This window comes from Prionailurus viverrinus, chromosome B1, assembly GCF_022837055.1.
Source record: "Prionailurus viverrinus isolate Anna chromosome B1, UM_Priviv_1.0, whole genome shotgun sequence".
Classification (NCBI taxonomy): domain Eukaryota; kingdom Metazoa; phylum Chordata; class Mammalia; order Carnivora; family Felidae; genus Prionailurus; species Prionailurus viverrinus.
Genome location: NC_062564.1, coordinates 15,974,455 through 15,992,704, shown reverse-complemented (window position 1 = coordinate 15,992,704; position 18,250 = coordinate 15,974,455). Strand labels below are relative to the sequence as shown.

At 39.9% G+C, this 18,250-nt stretch overlaps 1 long non-coding RNA gene across 4 annotated transcripts in view; it reads left to right on the top strand.

Annotated features, from left to right (window-relative positions):
* The window catches only part of LOC125164712 (uncharacterized), a 42,233-nt gene that overhangs the window by 4,745 nt on the left and 19,238 nt on the right, over positions 1-18,250 (top strand). For 3 of the 4 annotated variants that reach the window (XR_007151867.1, XR_007151869.1, XR_007151868.1), the window contains exons 2-3: positions 6,307-6,420; positions 6,513-6,623. This is a non-coding gene — a long non-coding RNA (uncharacterized LOC125164712). Of the gene's footprint in view, positions 1-6,306; positions 6,421-6,512; positions 7,558-18,250 lie in introns of those variants that run through there. The other variant, XR_007151866.1, reaches the window with a different exon arrangement.

Here is an 18,250-nt window from a genome sequence, read left to right as displayed (position 1 = left end):
GAACCCAACTGTCCATTCCATCTTCACCTGCACCCAGGTTACTGGGGACAGTCATACTACTGAGTAGATTTATATTACAGTAAATTCATTGTCACCAACCTCAGCTGGGCTCTCAACTTCTCTGTCACTGCCTACTATGTTCTCTCCGTCAGCTCTGTATCCCAGTCTCCACTCTGCATATTTCAAACCTTTTTCAGTTTCTTCAAAACACATGCCCTTTCACTTACCTTCCTCCCCTGCCCCACTCTCAGTAAAGTAGCCTTGCATCTCCACAGTAAAATTAGAAAAGGAGGAACTCCTGATATTTCAAATCCTGTAAACCCATTGTTTCCTTATTTCCCCGTTTCAGTGGAAGAGGTGTTCTTTCTCCAGTCAACCTGTGGTCTTTGATCTTTCATAGAACCCATCAATGATTCCCTCTCTGTTTTTAACCTTTGCCTTGATACTGCTCCCGCCGGTATTTAACAGTGTTCACGGTACTCATCTTCTTTTTCTTTTTTTTTTAATGTTTATTTATTTTTGAGAGAGAGGGAAAGAGAGAGACAGAGCCCAAGCTGGGGAGGGGCAGAGAGAGGGAGACGCAGAATCGGAAGCAGTCTCCAGGCTCCCAGCTGTCAGCACAGAGTCCGACGCGGGGCTCGAACCCACAAACCGCGAGATCTGACCTGAGCTGAAGTTGGACGCTTAACCAACTGAGCCACCCAGGTGCCCCTCATATTACTCATCTTTAAAAAAACAGCTCCCTTGACTCTACCTTTCCTTCCTGTTTGCCGCCTTTTTCCTTCCCTTCCTACCTAAGCTTGAAAGAGATATGCATTCTGTCTGTCTTCCCTCAAGTTCCACTTGCTCCTCAACCCTCTACACTATGGTTGTAGACCCCATCACTCTACCAGCAGCTCTCACCAGGTCATTGGCTTCTTACTTCCAAATTCGATAGAAATTTAATTTGCTTGATTTCTTGACTGCTTTTGAAATGGCTGATCACAGTCTCCTTTTCAAAGCCTCCGTGTTCTTGGCTCCTGTTATCATTTCTCTTGGCTTCCTTTCTGCCATTTTTTCCCATGACTCCTTAGATTCTGTTGCAGATTCTCTTCCTCTGTTCTTTCCTTAAGTAGGGTCTCTGTTCTGTGTCCTTTTCTCAACTCACTGTATGTATTTTCCTTTGTAATGTCATCTAATCCTCTAGCCTCAGATCACCTTTATATACAGGTGACTCTCAAATTTAGATTTACAGCCAATGGCTTTCCTGAGCTTCAGACCTGCTTCTACCTGCTTACTGGACACTTCGTGTTGGATATCTCACAGTCCCAACTCAGCGTGTTTAAAACTGAACTCGAGACCTTCCCTTGCACCATCACAACCTGTTTCTCTTCCAGTGTTCCTTCATCTCAGTTAATGACCCCCCAGCTACCCAGTCATCCAAGCCAGAAACCTAGGAATTATCCTGGACTTCTCCTTCACTTTCTACCAATTCTTCCAATTAAAAAAATAAAATCTTGTATCTTTTTTTTTCTTAATTTTATTTTTTTAAGTTACATTCAAATTAGTTAGCATAAAGTGAAACAATGATTTCAGGAGTAGATTCCTTAATGCCCCTTACCCATTTAGCCCATCCCCCCACCCCTTCCAGTAACCCTCTGTTCTCCATATTTATGAGTCTCTTCTGTTTTGTCCCCCTCCCTGTTTTTATATTATTTTTGTTTCCCTTCCCTTATGTTCATCTGTTTTGTCTCTTAAAGTCCTCATATGAGTGAAGTCATATGATTTTTGTCTTTCTCTGACTAATTTCACTTAGCATAATACCCTCCAGTTCCATCCACCTAGTTGCAAATGGCAAGATTTCACTCTTTCTGATTGCCGAGTCATACTCCATTGTATATATATACCACATCTTCTTTATCCGTTCATCCGTCGATGAACATTTGGGCTCTTTCCATACTTTGGCTGTTGTCGATAGTGCTGCTATAAACATGGGGGTGCACGTGCCCCTTCAAAACAGCACACCTGTATCCCGTGGATAAATGCCTAGTAGTGCAATTGCTGGGTCGTAGGGTAGTTCTATTTTGAGTTTTTTGAGGAACCTCCATACTGTTTTCCAGAGTGGCTGCACCAGCTTGCATTCCCAAAATCTTGTATCTTTCACTTCTAGAATATCCCCAACCCATTGTTTCTCTCACTCATACTTTTACTATCTTAAGCTCCCATCCTCTCTAATGGGGATTGTTTCAACAGCTTCCTTCTGAAGTGTCTATTTGGTTCAAGTATTACTCTCCCTCAAATCCGTCTCATTTCAGACAGAGTGCTTTTAAAAACACAAATTTGGTTTCACTATATGCTTTAAATCCTTTAATGATATATTAGTTAGGGTTCAACCAGACAAGCAGAAACAACAGATGTATATTAAAAGATTTGTTTCAAGGATTTGGTTTACACTGGTCGAGGCTGGCTAGGCAAGTCTAAACGCCATAAGGCAGGCTCTCAGGAAGGGCAGGCTGGAATTCTCGGGCCTCTCTCCAAACCTGGTCTCTCTCCCTTCTCTCACCTAAACTCCAGGCTTTAGTAAGATTGAGATCCTTTCATGTCCAGAATGTGCCTATTCTCTACCTATAATGCTCTTTCTCCTTCTCTGCCTAGGTAACTCTCAGCTCATCTTTTCCTCTGGAAGCCTTTCTTCATCTTTAGTCTGAGTTAGGTCATGTTGTTAAAAGCTCCCTTAAAATCCTGTATTTCTTCTATCATAATCATGTTTTGTAAGTAATACTCATTTACTATTTTCCTTGCTCTACAGTAAGGTATGTCTTAACACTGTATTCCAAGCATTTAATATATTGCCTAACACATAGTAGGTGGTCCCAAAATATTTGTTGAATAACCAGAAGGATGAATAAATGCAGCTTTATTATTTTATTAGAAGTCTGTTTAAATCTGTTAATATAGGACATCCACGCTTAATGGGGAGCATAAAATGTATTCCAAAGCAAACATGTCTGACTTTAATTTTTTACTGTTGTGGGCCATCCAGCTACCTTCTATTAGGATGGATAATGGAATGGTAGCTTTTAAAGGTTCCTCTTTTTATGAATATATATCCTCTTACAGGAGACATGAGTTATTCATTCATTCATTTATTAAATATTTATTGAGCATTTTCTGGTCATTGTTAGAAGTTCTAGGGATACAGTGAAACACATGGCAGGCAGGGTACCTATTTTTAAAGCAAAGGATAAGGAAAATAATAAGAAGAAAGGCATGATATAATAGTAACTAGGTCGCTGAGGTGGGACTGAAGTTAAGTGGTTAGAGAAAGCCTCATTTTATCCATCAAAAAAAGGAAGGTAATTTAAGAAAATACAGATTCCCCTCCCCCAACCCACCCAAAATGCACTTCTCATTAAAGAGAGTATGTGCATATTATATGTATTAAATTTTTCAATTTTCTAAGTAACCTTTCTTTTTTTTTTTTTTGCTTTTTTTAAATTTTTTTTTTTATATATGAAATTTATTGTCAAATTGGTTTCCATACAACACCCAGTGCTCATCCCAAAAGGTGCCCTCCTCAATACCCATCACCCACCCTCTCCTCCCTCCCACCCCCCATCAACCCTCAGTTTGTTCTCAGTTTTTAACAGTCTCTTATGCTTTGGCTGTCTCCCACTCTAACCTCTTTTTTTTTTTTTTTTCCTTCCCCTCCCCCATGGGTTCCTGTGAAGTTTCTCAGGATCCACATAAGAGTGAAACCATATGGTATCTGTCTTTCTCTGTATGGCTTATTTCACTTAGCATCACACTCTCCAGTTCCATCCACGTTGCTACAAAAGGCCATATTTCATTTTTTCTCATTGCCACGTAGTACTCCATTGTGTATATAAACCACAATTTCTTTATCCATTCATCAGTTGATGGACATTTAGGCTCTTTCCATAATTTGGCTATTGTTGAGAGTGCTGCTATGAACATTGGGGTACAAGTGGCCCTATGCATCAGTACTCCTGTATCCCTTGGATAAATTCCTAGCAGTGCTATTGCTGGGTCATAGGGTAGGTCTATTTTTAATTTTCTGAGGAACCTCCACACTGCTTTCCAGAGTGGCTGCACCAGTTTGCATTCCTACCAACAGTGCAAGAGGGTTCCCGTTTCTCCACATCCTCTCCAGCATCTATAGTCTCCTGATTTGTTCATTTTGGCCACTCTGACTGGCGTGAGGTGATACCTGAGTGTGGTTTTGATTTGTATTTCCCTGATAAGGAGCGACGCTGAACATCTTTTCATGTGCCTGTTGGCCATCTGGATGTCTTCTTTAGAGAAGTGTCTATTCATGTTTTCTGCCCATTTCTTCACTGGGTTATTTGTTTTTCGGGTGTGGAGTTTGGTGAGCTCTTTATAGATTTTGGATACTAGCCCTTTGTCCGATATGTCATTTGCAAATATCTTTTCCCATTCCGTTGGTTGCCTTTTAGTTTTGTTGGTTGTTTCCTTTGCTGTGCAGAAGCTTTTTATCTTCATAAGGTCCCAGTAATTCACTTTTGCTTTTAATTCCCTTGCCTTTGGGGATGTGTCGAGTAAGAGATTGCTACGGCTGAGGTCAGAGAGGTCTTTTCCTGCTTTCTCCTCTAAGGTTTTGATGGTTTCCTGTCTCACATTTAGGTCGTTTATCCATTTTGAGTTTATTTTTGTGAATGGTGTGAGAAAGTGGTCTAGTTTCAACCTTCTGCATGTTGCTGTCCAGTTCTCCCAGCACCATTTGTTAAAGAGACTGTCTTTTTTCCATTGGATGTTCTTTCCTGCTTTGTCAAAGATGAGTTGGCCATACGTTTGTGGGTCTAGTTCTGGGGTTTCTATTCTATTCCATTGGTCTATGTGTCTGTTTTTGTGCCATAACCTTTCTTTTTATAGGTACAGAAACTGAGGCTCTGGGAATTAAGTAAATTTCCCAAGGCTACATACAGCTAAATGGCAGAGCTGGATTCGAATGTTGGTTCAGTTAATCTGAAGCCCACGCTTTTTCCACGATGTATTCCACTCAGAAGGAAAACCTCTGGAGAAAAAGGGCTTTTTGTGTCACTGTTAGGTTTACGCACTATATTCTAGTATTTTTTTGAAGATTTTTAAAACTGTACTCTCTATCAGTAATAACAATACACAATACACAATATACTTCTTTTACAATACACAGTATTTTTATGATATTCTCGTTTTTCAAGGCACTTTTATTTTCATTCTCTCCTAATCCTGTGGCCACCTAAGTAAGATACAGAGAACTTACAGACCACTTGAGAGTTGAGAAAACTGAAATATGACAAGCCTAGTGTTTTTGCCGTGAGTACATAACCGTGAACAGAATAGATCCAGTTCTCTTGAGTTTTGGTCTGGTATTTTTTCAGTAAAAAATACCGGTAAAAATTTCCTAGGGAAAACCTGTTTATTTTCTTTTCTAAGTACTGACTTCAGGAATTTAAGTCCAAATAAAACCTGAGAATTAATTTTAACTTCTCAGGAAAATGCCAAAGATTTGTTCATTAGTACCGGTAACATCATTGCTAAAGAAATGAAAAAGAAGAGAGAAAAGCGAGGAATAAGATATAGTGTGATGTGTTATGTTAAATAATTGATTCTATCCTTTTTTTCCTAATTTGGTGCAAGTGAAAAAAGGACATCCAACTGCAAAGCCTCTGAGACACTATGCATATTCAAGTACTTCTGAAATACGAATATGTGATAGCTCAATTCTTTGTAGCCTATGAAAAAGCCATTTTTGTTTGTTATTCTTGATGGTGTATATGTTTTGTTTTATAATTATCAAGGAAGTCATAATGAAAATAGAAAAAAAAAACACCTTTCTCCTGTTATTCTTAGCATTGCCCAAAGAAAATCTATTCCTCCTCTTTTCCAAAAGTCAGCTGGGTCTTATCAGCTTTGCAGAATGATGAATGAATGCCTTGTTCATTATTATTGCTTAAGTCATTCTTATTTATGCCAGTAATTCAAGGATTATGTTTTGATTGTTCTTGGGAGATGAAAACACTTTCTTGCTGATGAATAAACACTGCCACTTTTTAAATATTTGTATGCAAAATGTCTTTAAAGCCATTATGAAATGCTTTGCAAGAGCATTAGGAAGCTGTTTTTCGAAAGGCACTTTTTTTCTCTACCTTTTCTTTCATGCTAAGCAGTCCAATTGAAAGGCCTTTCAGAGTTAACTTGTTTAAGCAATACCAGTGTTTTAGCGTAATGAATAACTTTTTACAGAAGACAATCACACACAATTCAACATGCCGGTATTTCTGTTTCTGTGCACCACCAATGCAGGGATTCTGTGGTAGAATCTCTTTCTTTGAGAAAGCTGAAGCGATCAACACCCTGATTAACCTCTGATATTCACGTGGTGCTCTTGATCTTGAGGACTGCAGCAATAACAAAGCGGTAATGGCAGCCATATGCTTAGGGTATTGTGGGTACGGGTGACCCAGATGTGAACTTGGGGGGTGACTGATGCTAAATGCTATTCGTTTCAGGTTTGGTGTGGAGATTACTGGTGAAGAGTTTGAGTTGTTACTTGACAGAATCCCCCTTGATGAAGATGGAAATGTCAGATACCTCCAGTTCACGGCCACGTTTGATTCTCGGTACTCCTCTTCCACATTTTGTCACTCCGCACTGGTTTTCTGTTCATGTTGTTTTTAATACAGAGAATGAACCCCTAGGAGAATTAGGATTATTTGAAATTTCTCTTTATTGATTTGTATCTCATTTATTAACATTTTATAAGTGAGATTTTCAAAATAACCATGTTGACCCAAAATGTGGCATGCTTTAATGCTGATCCATGGCAATTCATTTTGAAATATTTACTATCTCAACATCTGGAAAATGGCCATGAGAGGGGACAGCGCGATGACAAAGGAGATAGTGTAAAATCGTGTTGCAGAGTTGGGAAGAAAACTGCTGTACGATGGCAGAAATCAGGTCCTGGAGACGAACTGTCCCAACTTGCTCTAAACATGCTCTTACCGCGCCGACCTTTTACACCCTCACTCACCTCCCAGGTACTGTCCATTCACAAGACTTCTTACCACTTTCTTCCAGGGGGGTCCAGCCTGGACATAGAGCAAGTACCCTGCTATTGCCAATGGTTGTGTTAAAGGCAGAGCAAGACTGCTGTGCAGAGTATTCCCATTCTGTATTTCTCTATGACAGAACCTCTTTTCGTGGAGTTTAAAGAGTAATTCAAGGCTTAACTATTTAAAATTCTGATCACTCTCGACTATTTTATTCTTCAGATATCTTAAGGAATATTGCAGTCCTGGGCATCTGATTGTTTGGGGCTGAGACCACTGAAAGTGAGCTCCTTCTTCCTAAAGATATTTCTTTTCTCCAGAGCAATTTCAGAAAATAACAGTCATCATCCCATATACCTCCTGCACTGTCCTCCAAGTCTCAGGACTACACTCTTGAACCAAGAAACCTACCCATAATTTCCTGTTAGCTCTTGATAGCAGAGTAGACAGTTACCAACCTGACCTGATTTGAAGGGTTTGACATAAGACACGCGCTTCCAAATTATTTTCCATCACGTCTACCATAGAGCCTGACCTTCTCATTTAAAGGGATCCAGTTCTTTGAGTGAGAAAGTACTGATTTGCAGAAGCTGTTAAGATACTGATATCTCTGAGAGGGATAATACTCTGTCAGTCATTAATGCTTCAGTCAGTGTTTCCCAAAGTATATACCAAAGAGGAACACTAGTTTCACAGGATCAAAACTCTCACCCTTTTAAAAAGGTTCCCGTGGGACATCTGGTTGACTCAGATGGTAGAGCATGCAACTCTTGATCACGAGGACGTGAGTTCAAGCCCCACATTAGGCATGGAGCCTACTTAAAGGAATAAATAAATAAACAAATAGGGTCCCATGGAATCTACGTAAATACATGAAGGAAGGAAGGAAGGAATAAATAAAAAGGTTCCCATGGCCAAATAAGTTTGGAAAACTTATTAAATAAAATTTCTGATTAAATATAGTAAATGAATTCCTTTCCCCCAAAGATTTCCCATAGTCTCTAATATTGCTAGTGTGTGTCATGAATCTCGAAGAAAGAAAAACAGATCCTAAGACAAGTGGTTTATTTCAAAGACAGTCCTATGAAATTCTAGTAAGGTATTAGGGAGCTCAGACAGAAGGGGGAAAAGCCAATATAAATAGGATGCATTAACGAGCAAGCCCTTGCTATGGGTGTCTGGGGTGCTCTCCTGCCAAGGACCTCTGGGAGACTGTGTAGAGTCCATCTCAGGGCTGTGCCAGTCGAGGACAAGGAAGCTGGAGTAGATACACCTGTCAGATCTCACCTGCCATTGTCTGCGGCTCCTCTTGGCAGAGGACTGTGTCCAGAGGCTGGCAGAGTGAGCTCCCGGTCAGAATGTTCTCAGGCCGAGGCGTAGGTGCTTGCGGGAGGAAGCCCTTAGTGTAAAAGGGAACCAGGAGCGCTGAGGAGACACTGGTCGGCCTTATCTACAGGCGGGCGTCGGCTGCAGTGGGATTTAGTCTGTAGCGTTTCTCAAAGTTATTTGACCTTTTCCCATGGAGCGTCTTAGAGGCTAGTGTTCCACAGAACAGGATTTGGGAGTGCTACCTTAGTTAGGTAAGTTAATCTGCTAAGTAGTCTTTACCTTATAAAGTCAAAATCAGATGCTTGAGAGAATGAGGTGCACGAAGGGAGAGTTTTTAAAAACAGGGGAGCCTAGAGAGAAAAAGACATAAGCAGGGTGCTCCAAGGGGAGTTCCCGAACACCCAGGAGGCAGCAGGGTAAGGGCACGCAGGCTGAAGCGTCAGTGCCCCGGGAACGGCGTGAGGTGGCCAGTGAGCCAGGTGTAGGAGTGCTGCGGGTGGACTTGACGTGGGCCTGGCCTCCTCCTTTCAGTTTTAGGGGATACGTGTTCATGACAGGAGACTGCTCTTTTAATTCTTTATATTCTTGATTCAAGGTACCAAAGAACAGACTATAACTTCATTGCTAGTATTAACAAACGCCTCTGCTTATCCGATACGCTTTATCGCTTTGTCATCCCCATTTTGCTTGGGAGAAAGCAGACGTATAGAAAGTTTAAGTGATTTGCCCAGATGACTTAAGCCGCTGAGGGAGCACTACCGGTAGAACCCTGGTGCATCTGATATGAAAGTCCACAGCCTTTCCGGGACCCCACATCGCAGCTCTGAGTTATACAACGCCAGGAGTAGTTCCATTTAACAAGTGGTTAAAATAGGTCCGCACCGGCTGAGACCTTTACATGCATTATCTCATTTAACAGAAAGACTGTTTTTCTAAATTCCACTTAAATTCACTTCCATTTGATAACTCCGTGACCTTGGTCGAGTGTTAAGCATTCCTTTGCTCTGGTTATCTCATCTGTAAAGTGGAAATATCTCCAAGATTCTCTCTAGGTCTAAAGTTCTACTTGAAGCAGTGTATATTCTTATAAATATTACTAGAAATTTGAAGGGGGTATCTAATATACTTACATAATGAATACTATAGGAGAAACATGTTTTCACTGAAATAAAAGTATTTTAGGATCATCCGATTAAAATCAGTCTAGTAAACACTGAGTATTTTCTGTGTTTCCAGTCAGCCAGGCATTTCTGACTCAGGAAAACAGGTATTTCTTTTAGAGAAATTATTTCTTTGCTAAATTTGTCACAAAATCTGCATATGTGATTGAGAACTTCATTTTTTAAGTGTATATTTGGGAAGAAAAGGAACATAGCTGTTAATTTAGGAGGATGAAAACTGTAGAAATTAGCACATAGAACAGTTAGCAGTGCTAGTATTAAAAATAAAAAAATTCACTTGAGTTTTTTTTTAAGTTTTCTTTATTTATTTTTGAGAGAGAGAGAGAGAGAGAGAGAGAGAATATCCCAAGCAGACTCTGCTCTGTCAGCACAGAGCCCAATGTGGGGCTCAAACCCACAAACCATGAGCTGAAATCTGAGCTGAAACCAGGAGTTGGACACTTAACCGACTTAGCTGCCCAGGGGCCCCCAGATTATTTTTATTTTCCTCCTTTGTGTGCTCCACTGTTAGTGCCTAGTTTTTTTTTTTTTTTTTAATTTTTTTTTTTTATTTTTGGGACAGAGAGAGACAGAGCATGAACGGGGGAGGGGCAGAGAGAGAGGGAGACACAGAATCGGAAACAGGCTCCAGGCTCTGAGCCATCAGCCCAGAGCCTGACGCGGGGCTCGAACTCACGGACCGTGAGATCGTGACCTGGCTGAAGTCGGACGCTTAACCGACTGCGCCACCCAGGCGCCCCTGTTAGTGCCTAGTTTTTAATGATATGCAGGAAAACTTCTTAAAGAAACCAATTAAATTTAGTAGATTTTGATCACAATAGCGTGTTAGGGGAAAAAATGTGGCCTAAAAGGGACCAAGTCCTTTAAAAAAAATGGTAGAGACTTCCATTTATAAAATAAATAAGTCATAGAGATGAAAAGTACAGCAGAGAGAATATAGTCAGTAACATTGTAATAACGTTGTACGGTGACAGATGTTGACTACACACACTATCATCAGCACTGAGTAAGGAATAGAATTATTGAGTCCCTATGTTGTACACCTGAAACAAATGAAACATTATATGTCAACTATACTTCAACTTAAAAAAATGGTAACCTTTATGACCTGCTCACACCAGTGTAATTCCCAAGGAACCAATGGCATTGTTTCTCTGGGTTTGTGACTTAGCTCAATCATTTTACAGGCAGCTGTCTCACTAAGATACCCTTACTAAGGGCAGGATTCTCCTTCCAAAGTTTATATACGGAGTTAAGAACCAGCCTAAGAGCGCTTGGGAAGATGGGATTGTCCAGACTTTATAAAAGCTCCACTAACTCTGGGAGACTTTGCAGTTGCCTAGTTGTCAGTCATCCAAACCTTGGCTGTTTGTAGGACGGAGTGCTTCCTTCTGGGTGAGGAACTCTGTATTAGTTTCCTGGGGCTGCTGTAACAAAGTACCACAAACAGGATGGCTTAAAACAACAAAAATGTGTTCTCTCATAGTTCTGGATGCTAGAAGTTCAAAATCATAGTATCAGCAGGGCCATGTTCTCTCTGAGACTCTGGGTAGAATCCCACCTTGCTTCTTCCTAGCTTCTGATGGTGACTGGCCATCCTTGACATTCCTTGTCTTACAGCCGAATCACCTCAATCTCTGGCTTTCTTGTCACGTGATGTTCTTCTCCCTGTATGTCTCTGTTTCCAAGGCCTTTCTTCTTCTTATAAGGGCACAGGTGATAATGTGTTAAGGAACAAAATATAAAAAACCAATGTGACTTCATTTTAACTGATTATATCTCCAACTACCCTATTTCCAAATAAGGTTCAGTTCTGAAGTACTGGGGTATAAGGACTTCAGTATATCTTACGGGTGGAGACAGTTCAACACATAACAAACCCTGTAATAGATCTAATGTGTTTGGTTTCTTATACATTTCACTGGGTGGAGGATACAAATAAGAATTTGTTGGGGCACCTGGGTGGCTCAGTCGGTTGAGCGTCCGACTTCGGCTCAAGCCATGATCTCGCGGTCCGTGAGTTCGAGCCCTGCATCGGGCTCTGTGCTGACAGCTCAGAGCCTGGAGCCTGTTTCAGATTCTGTGTCTCCCTCTCTCTGACCCTCCCCCGTTCATGCTCTGTCTCTGTCTGTCTCAAAAATAAATAAACGTTAAAAAAAATAAAAAAAAAAAAAAGAATTTGTTCCTATGTGTTCTATGACAAAAGCAATAACAATAGCTAACATTTAACACCTAGTGCTTGTCAGGCACTAAATATTAACTCATTTCATTCTTGAGATAACCCCATTAAAGATTTTACATGTAAGAAACCTCTGGCACAGAAAGCGAGTTGCCCTTTGTCACTCAGTTAGCAGTGGTGGATCCAGGATGGAAACCCAGACTGGCTGATTCCAGAACCCACATATCTAATACTACCTCGCCTCGGGACAGAAAGTAAGAGCAATTATAGCTGCACTAACCAGTAGTGTTACCTGTAGTTACTGAGCACATGTAATAAGAGAATCAGAAATTCCAAGGAAATCATGTTTTCTGGTTACTTATTCTTACTTTTAGGCCAGAATTGGAATGTTATGTAAGTGTGCAATACCAGATTTCTAAGATTTAGTATTAAAAAAAATTTTAAGTATCTCAGTAATGATTTTTATATAAAGATTTTATGTTGAAATGACAATATTTTGGATATATTAGGTTACATAAAATATTAAAAATAATTTTACCTTTGTATTAAGTCTTTTAGAAGGTATTATTAGAAAATTTTAGATTACTTATGTGGTTTACACATACTTTGTAATTTATTTTTGTGGTATTTCTATTGGACAGTGCTGAATTCCACGGCAAATCTTTCTGTTTTTTGTGTTGTTTTGTTTTTGTTTTTGTTTTTTGTTTTTTGTTTTTTTTTTGAGAGAGAAAGCATAAGCGAGTATGGGCAGGGGAGGGTCAGAGAGAGAGAAAGAGAGAATCTTAGCAGGCTCTATGCCCAGCATGAAGGCTGACACAGGGCTTGAACTCACCAACCGTGAGATCATGACCTGAGCTGAAATCAAGATTTGGACGTTTAACTGACTGAGCCACCCAGGTGCCCTCAGACAGTAAATCTTTCTAATTAGAGTAGACAGCATAATGGAAAGAAGGAATTATCTCAGTCATTGTCTGACCATAGGTAAGTCAGTTCTTAAAGTCTCTGTGCCTTAGTTTCTCTATCTGTATATGTGATAGAAAACTTAAACTTTCCTCACAAATTTATAACAAACTGAGCAAAAGCAGTTATGGATCATTTTACCAGGTATTTGCAGAAGACTTGATAATTACACAGTAAAGCAGGAATAATATAAATAAATAGCTAATCTAGATTAAATATGAGTCTGAAGTATATTTTTTTAATGCTTATTTTTATTTACTTTTGAGAGAGAGAGAGATAGACACAAATCCCAAATAGGGTCCTTGCTGTCAGCACAGAGCCCAGTGCGGGGCTCAAACCCATGAAGCGTGAGATCATGACCTGAGCTGAAATCAAGAGGCAGATGCTTAACCAACTGAGCCACCCAGGTGCCCCTGAAGGATTTACTTATTATTTTCTTTTAGCAAATTAATGTCCACCTTTGAACTCCACATACACAAAATATTCATGTGGTGTGGAGGTTCGGTGTCATTTCTGGCTTTACAGTTTTGTTTTAAGAATGATCATTTACAAGAAGTCAGCACACACATTTACTGTAGCCTAGGTCTACGAGGTGACAAGCACAGGTATTGCTCTCTGCATCTCAGATTTAAAAACAGCTTCGGAGAGGTTAAGATGCATATCTGGCATTGTTGGCTCTCTAAGATTCAATATTTTTCTCATCATACTTGCCAGGTGATGAAAATTATACTCATTTTTAGATGTGGCAGTGTTTAGCTATGATTCCCCCTCAGAAATGGAAGAGGGAAGTAGGTGTATGAGGTTAAAGCCTCTGTGCTTTTCTTTGACACCATGTGTGAATTTGTGTAGCCAGTTCTGACCTACATCAGAATCTTGGAACCTTGACCCCATAGTTTGCTGTGACGGTGAAGTTGCCACAGTGGCGCCTTCATAGCCACCTAAAGAGTGAGAGGTTCAGGCATTGCAAGAAATCCATGTTTGGGGGCCACTTACTATTTTTTTGTAAGTTAGAAAAGCAGTACGTCCTTATTGTAAAATATCCAAATACTATAGAAGTGTGTACAAAGTCGGAAGAAGAGATGGTGATGCCCTTACCATCCTCCCCCAATCCAGACTAAAAAACAACCAGCTGATTATTAATTTTAACATGGAAGAAATCAGCACGCACATTAGTTTCATGGTTCTAACATTTTTCATCAGTTGGCATAGCGTTCAATATGAACCTTTATATTGAAAATAAAATATCCTCTAAAATGTACTATGTACAGTTTGTTGTTTGTCCTTTATAGCTGTATGTTGGTTAGACGTATAGATCTCCTATACATTAAGGATGGCAGTTCTACTAAAATTATGTGTAATTTCCAAAAGAATTTTTTTTTTTGCAAAGGCTAAAGAAAAAGTGACTTAGGACAATGATCTTCAGAGATATTTGCTAGAAAAATCTGATTTTTTTTTTCATATCACAACTTCATGGTACGCTGAGCGTGGCTTATAATGTGGTTTAGAAAGATTATCTACGTGGTCTTGTGAATTTTGGGAGGGTCCGTAAAATTATAGTGGCTGTTGGTTTTGTTGAGACTTTTGTTTTGGATGGCAGAGAAATGGCATTACTTTAAAATATTAATAATTGATCAACGGAAAAGAAATAGTTAGGTCCGGATCATGGATAGAGTGTAATTTCTTTATCATCATTAGTATTTTCATCTCCAGTCATTTGAAGTGTTACTGTAGACCTGTTTGTTACACATTTATAATTACATAAAAATTATAAACATATTTCTTCTTCATGAAAGTCACTTTGTTTGTATTAAGGGGAGTTTTCTATGGTAAATTAGGTTTGACTCTCAGGGAGTCCTACAGTATAGTGAGTCATAAGATTTTCTCTGCTGGACAGTGAGTCGGGACGGTATTGAATCAAGTCAAATGGGAAACCACTGGTATCTCAGCACCATAATTAAGGAGATTTTGGAAATTTATTGACCGATTCTCTATTTCTGAATGTGTTATCTGAGAGCAAGAGGACAGTATTTGCAAGTCAAATGATAGGAGAATCTATTGTCAGACAATTAAAACATCTTCACTGAGACCTACCCAGCTAACCTTTGTGTGGTCTTGTTCTCAGATGGAAATGGTTCCTAGAGACAGTTGACAGCCTGAATTTTGAGACGACACTAAATGTGTGTGGGAACTTGCAAAAACAAATCTAAAAAAAGATTTCGGATCAGGGTTTTCTTTGCCACTTTTTTACCGTGATGGGGTGGGAGTGGGAGCCAGGGCCAGGGGTTGGGGGGAGGCTCCAGAGGGAAAGGTGACGTTAGAGATGCTGGTAGAAGTTAGTCCTGGTCAAGCCTGCGGTGAACAATGACACAGTGTTGTTGTGGGCTGCCTCCACGACTTAGATATTCTTCCCATGTCAGTATAATCACTACTGGGAGGTAGCTCGATTAAGGATTACCATATCATTAATAGTATCCATGACTTTTGTTCAAAGGCTACTTGTGCAATGTTGCCTTGTGGATGAAGCGCCGTAATCCTCTGAGCCGCAGCTGTAGAGAGGGAGGCTCCTTAGAGCCGCCCACACTGACTTCCCTGTCCTCTCGGATCAGTTCTAAAAAACAGACAGAAACAACAGTCAACTCAAAGCCAGAAAAAAGAAACATCCATTCTACATTTCCACATTCATCCCCAAGCTTCAATCCCTGCCAATGTCTCCCATTCATCTCTTCTCTAACATCCAGATCACCACTCGGATGGTGGCCAGATTAAAGGGGAACAATGCAGTTTTAAATGTAAAGTTTGCATCTAATTTTTTTCTTTGCATGAGAAAAAGCACATTGATTCTATGTGTCTGTCTAATGCTTAGCCTGTAGTTTGTCAGGTCTTTCTTATTTTCTTTGGCAACATGAAGCATGCTTGTGTCTCTCAACTGTCTAGGGTTTCTCAGTTTATCTGGCGAAGACACTTAACTTTGAAATTTGTATTTGAGTAGGAAATTATATACCCAGTTAACAAACAATGGAGTTTCATGCCATTAATATTACTGCTGCTTAGAAACTTCTGCTTCCAGTGGGTCTGAGCACCGAGGGAAAGCCATACACAGAAGCTCGAAATCCCAACAAATGCACCAAGATATTAGGGGCTGGGCAGCGGAAAGTAACTGGGTGCCTCCCGTTTGGTAAAAGCGCATGTGGTAGAGGACGAGAAAGAGTGGGTGCGGTCTTCGGGGCGCATTTCACTTTGTTTCGTAGAGATCGTCTCTCTCAGGAAAGGAAAAGGGACTAATACACCCTATTTATTTGGCATAGAAAAATGCAAAAATATAATGAGGCTGACAGCTAAGTATCTTATTTTATACTTTAATAATCACACTTCTGTTGCAGATTAAATGAGGTTCTGCCTTGATTTACTAAAAAGCCATTATTATAAAGTTTTTTTTTTAATTTAAAATTTTTCTCTCATTGCTTCATTCACCAGCATTATTTTTATTAAAAAAATAAAACAATTTATTTAACTATCCTAAGTTGTTTTTCAGAGGAATCTATAAAGATATTTGGACTATTGCCTTTGGATCAAAAGGTCTTAAATTCTTTCTCATTGCCAAAAGAATTATTTTCTCTAAAGTACATGGCTAAATTTACTTTTTTTTTTTTTACACCTTGCTCAATAGTACAACCCTCTTTCCCCATCTCTCCCTTTTTCTCTGGCGTTGACATCCAAACTGTGCTGTATTCCAGTGCTATCAACAGCTCTCCCCTTTAAGAGGAATTTATTGGAATGGAAATTATGTAAGCCTTTCTGCCTGAAAGAGAGTTAAGCGTAGGAACTTTTACCTCTTGGACAGATGGAAAAGTAAAGGAACAGTTCAGGCACTTCCTTAGGCCAAGAGTATCCGTTCAACAAAATTATTCATATTTGTCAAGAAAGATGTGGCTGTACTCATCAGGAACTTGAATTTACATCGTTATGTCCTGAACACATGTTCTTGGGGTGTTGTTTATAATGCTGCTTAATCTCATAAGCGGTGTCTAAGGAACAGGAAGCATGGGAGAATGTACTTCTAACTGTGGAAAACAATCCAGTTCTGATCTTTGCTCAAGGTGCTACCCAGTTCTGGTAGAAAATTGGTAGGTGTCCAAAAGGCATGGACCACCATGTCCACCCCCGTTGGAGAATTTGTCTTTGTTGAACAGCAGGAGTTCAAGTAGATTCTGCAGCTTAGAGTTATTTTTATTTTTATTTATTTTTATTTTAGAGGGAGGGAGAGAGAGCGCGAGTGAGCAGGAGAGGGGCAGAGGGAGAGAGAGAATCTTAAGCAGGCTCCATGCTCAGTGTGGACGACCCTGGGATCGTGACCTGAGCCTAAATCAAGAGTCGGTCACTCAACTGTGACTGAGCCACCTAGGCACTCCTAGAGTTATTTTTAAAAGACACAGCATTCCTAACATAGATTTAAAATAATAATAAAAATATTGGGGCACCTGGGTGGCTCAGTCGGTTAAGCATCCAACTTTGGCTCAGGTCGTGATCCTATGGTTCGTGAGTTCGAGCCCTGCATCAGGCTCTGCTGACAGCTCAGAGTCTGGAGCCTGTTTCAGATTCTGTGTCTCCCTCTCTCTGCCGCTCTCTGCTCACACTTTGTCTCTCTCTCTCAAAAATAACATTAAAAAAAATTTTTTAAATAATAAAAAAATAAAAATTTTTAAAACAATAATTTAAAATGTTAGGAAAGCATTTGTAGATGAAGGTAAGAATCGGCTGAGAGAAGAAAAGCGAACAGTGTTTTAAACAGAGATGTTAACATAGGCAAATGTCACTGTATTAGAATGTGGTACCCATTTCTGTGAATGTAAGTCACATTTCAGTGTTTCACTCACTAAATGTTATAAAGAAGTTCACAGATTAGGCAGAATTTTTTTTTTTTTTTTTTAGTAATAGGGAACTTTTGTAAAATTGGCACACTGCTAAAATAGGACGTTATTTATTTTTATTTATGTTTAAAAATTTTTTAAAAATTTTTAATGTTTATTTATTTTGGACAGAGAGAGACAGAGCATGAGCGGGGGGGCGGGTGGGCAGAGAGAGAGGGAGACACAGAATCTGAAGCAGGCTCCAGGCTCCGAGCTGTCAGCACAGAGCCTGACACAGGGCTCGAACTCACAGACTGTGAGATCATGACCTGAGCTGAAGTCGGACGCTCAACCGACTGAGCCACCCAGGCATCCCTAAAAATTTTTAATTAAATCCAAAATAGTTAACATACAGTGTAGTAATGGTTTCAGCAGTAGAAATGGTTTCATCACTTACATACAACACCCAGTGCTTATCCCAACAAGTACCCTCCTTAATACCCATCATCCATCGCCCCATTTAGCCCATTCCCCCACCCAACACCCCTCCAGCAACCCTCAGTTTGTTTTCTGTATTTAAGATTCTTAAATACAGTTTGTCTCCCTCCCTGTTTTTGTCTTATTTTTAAAATAGGACGTGTGTGTGTGTGTGTGTGTGTGTGTGTGTGTGTGTGTGTGTGTGTGATGCCACAGAGTTGG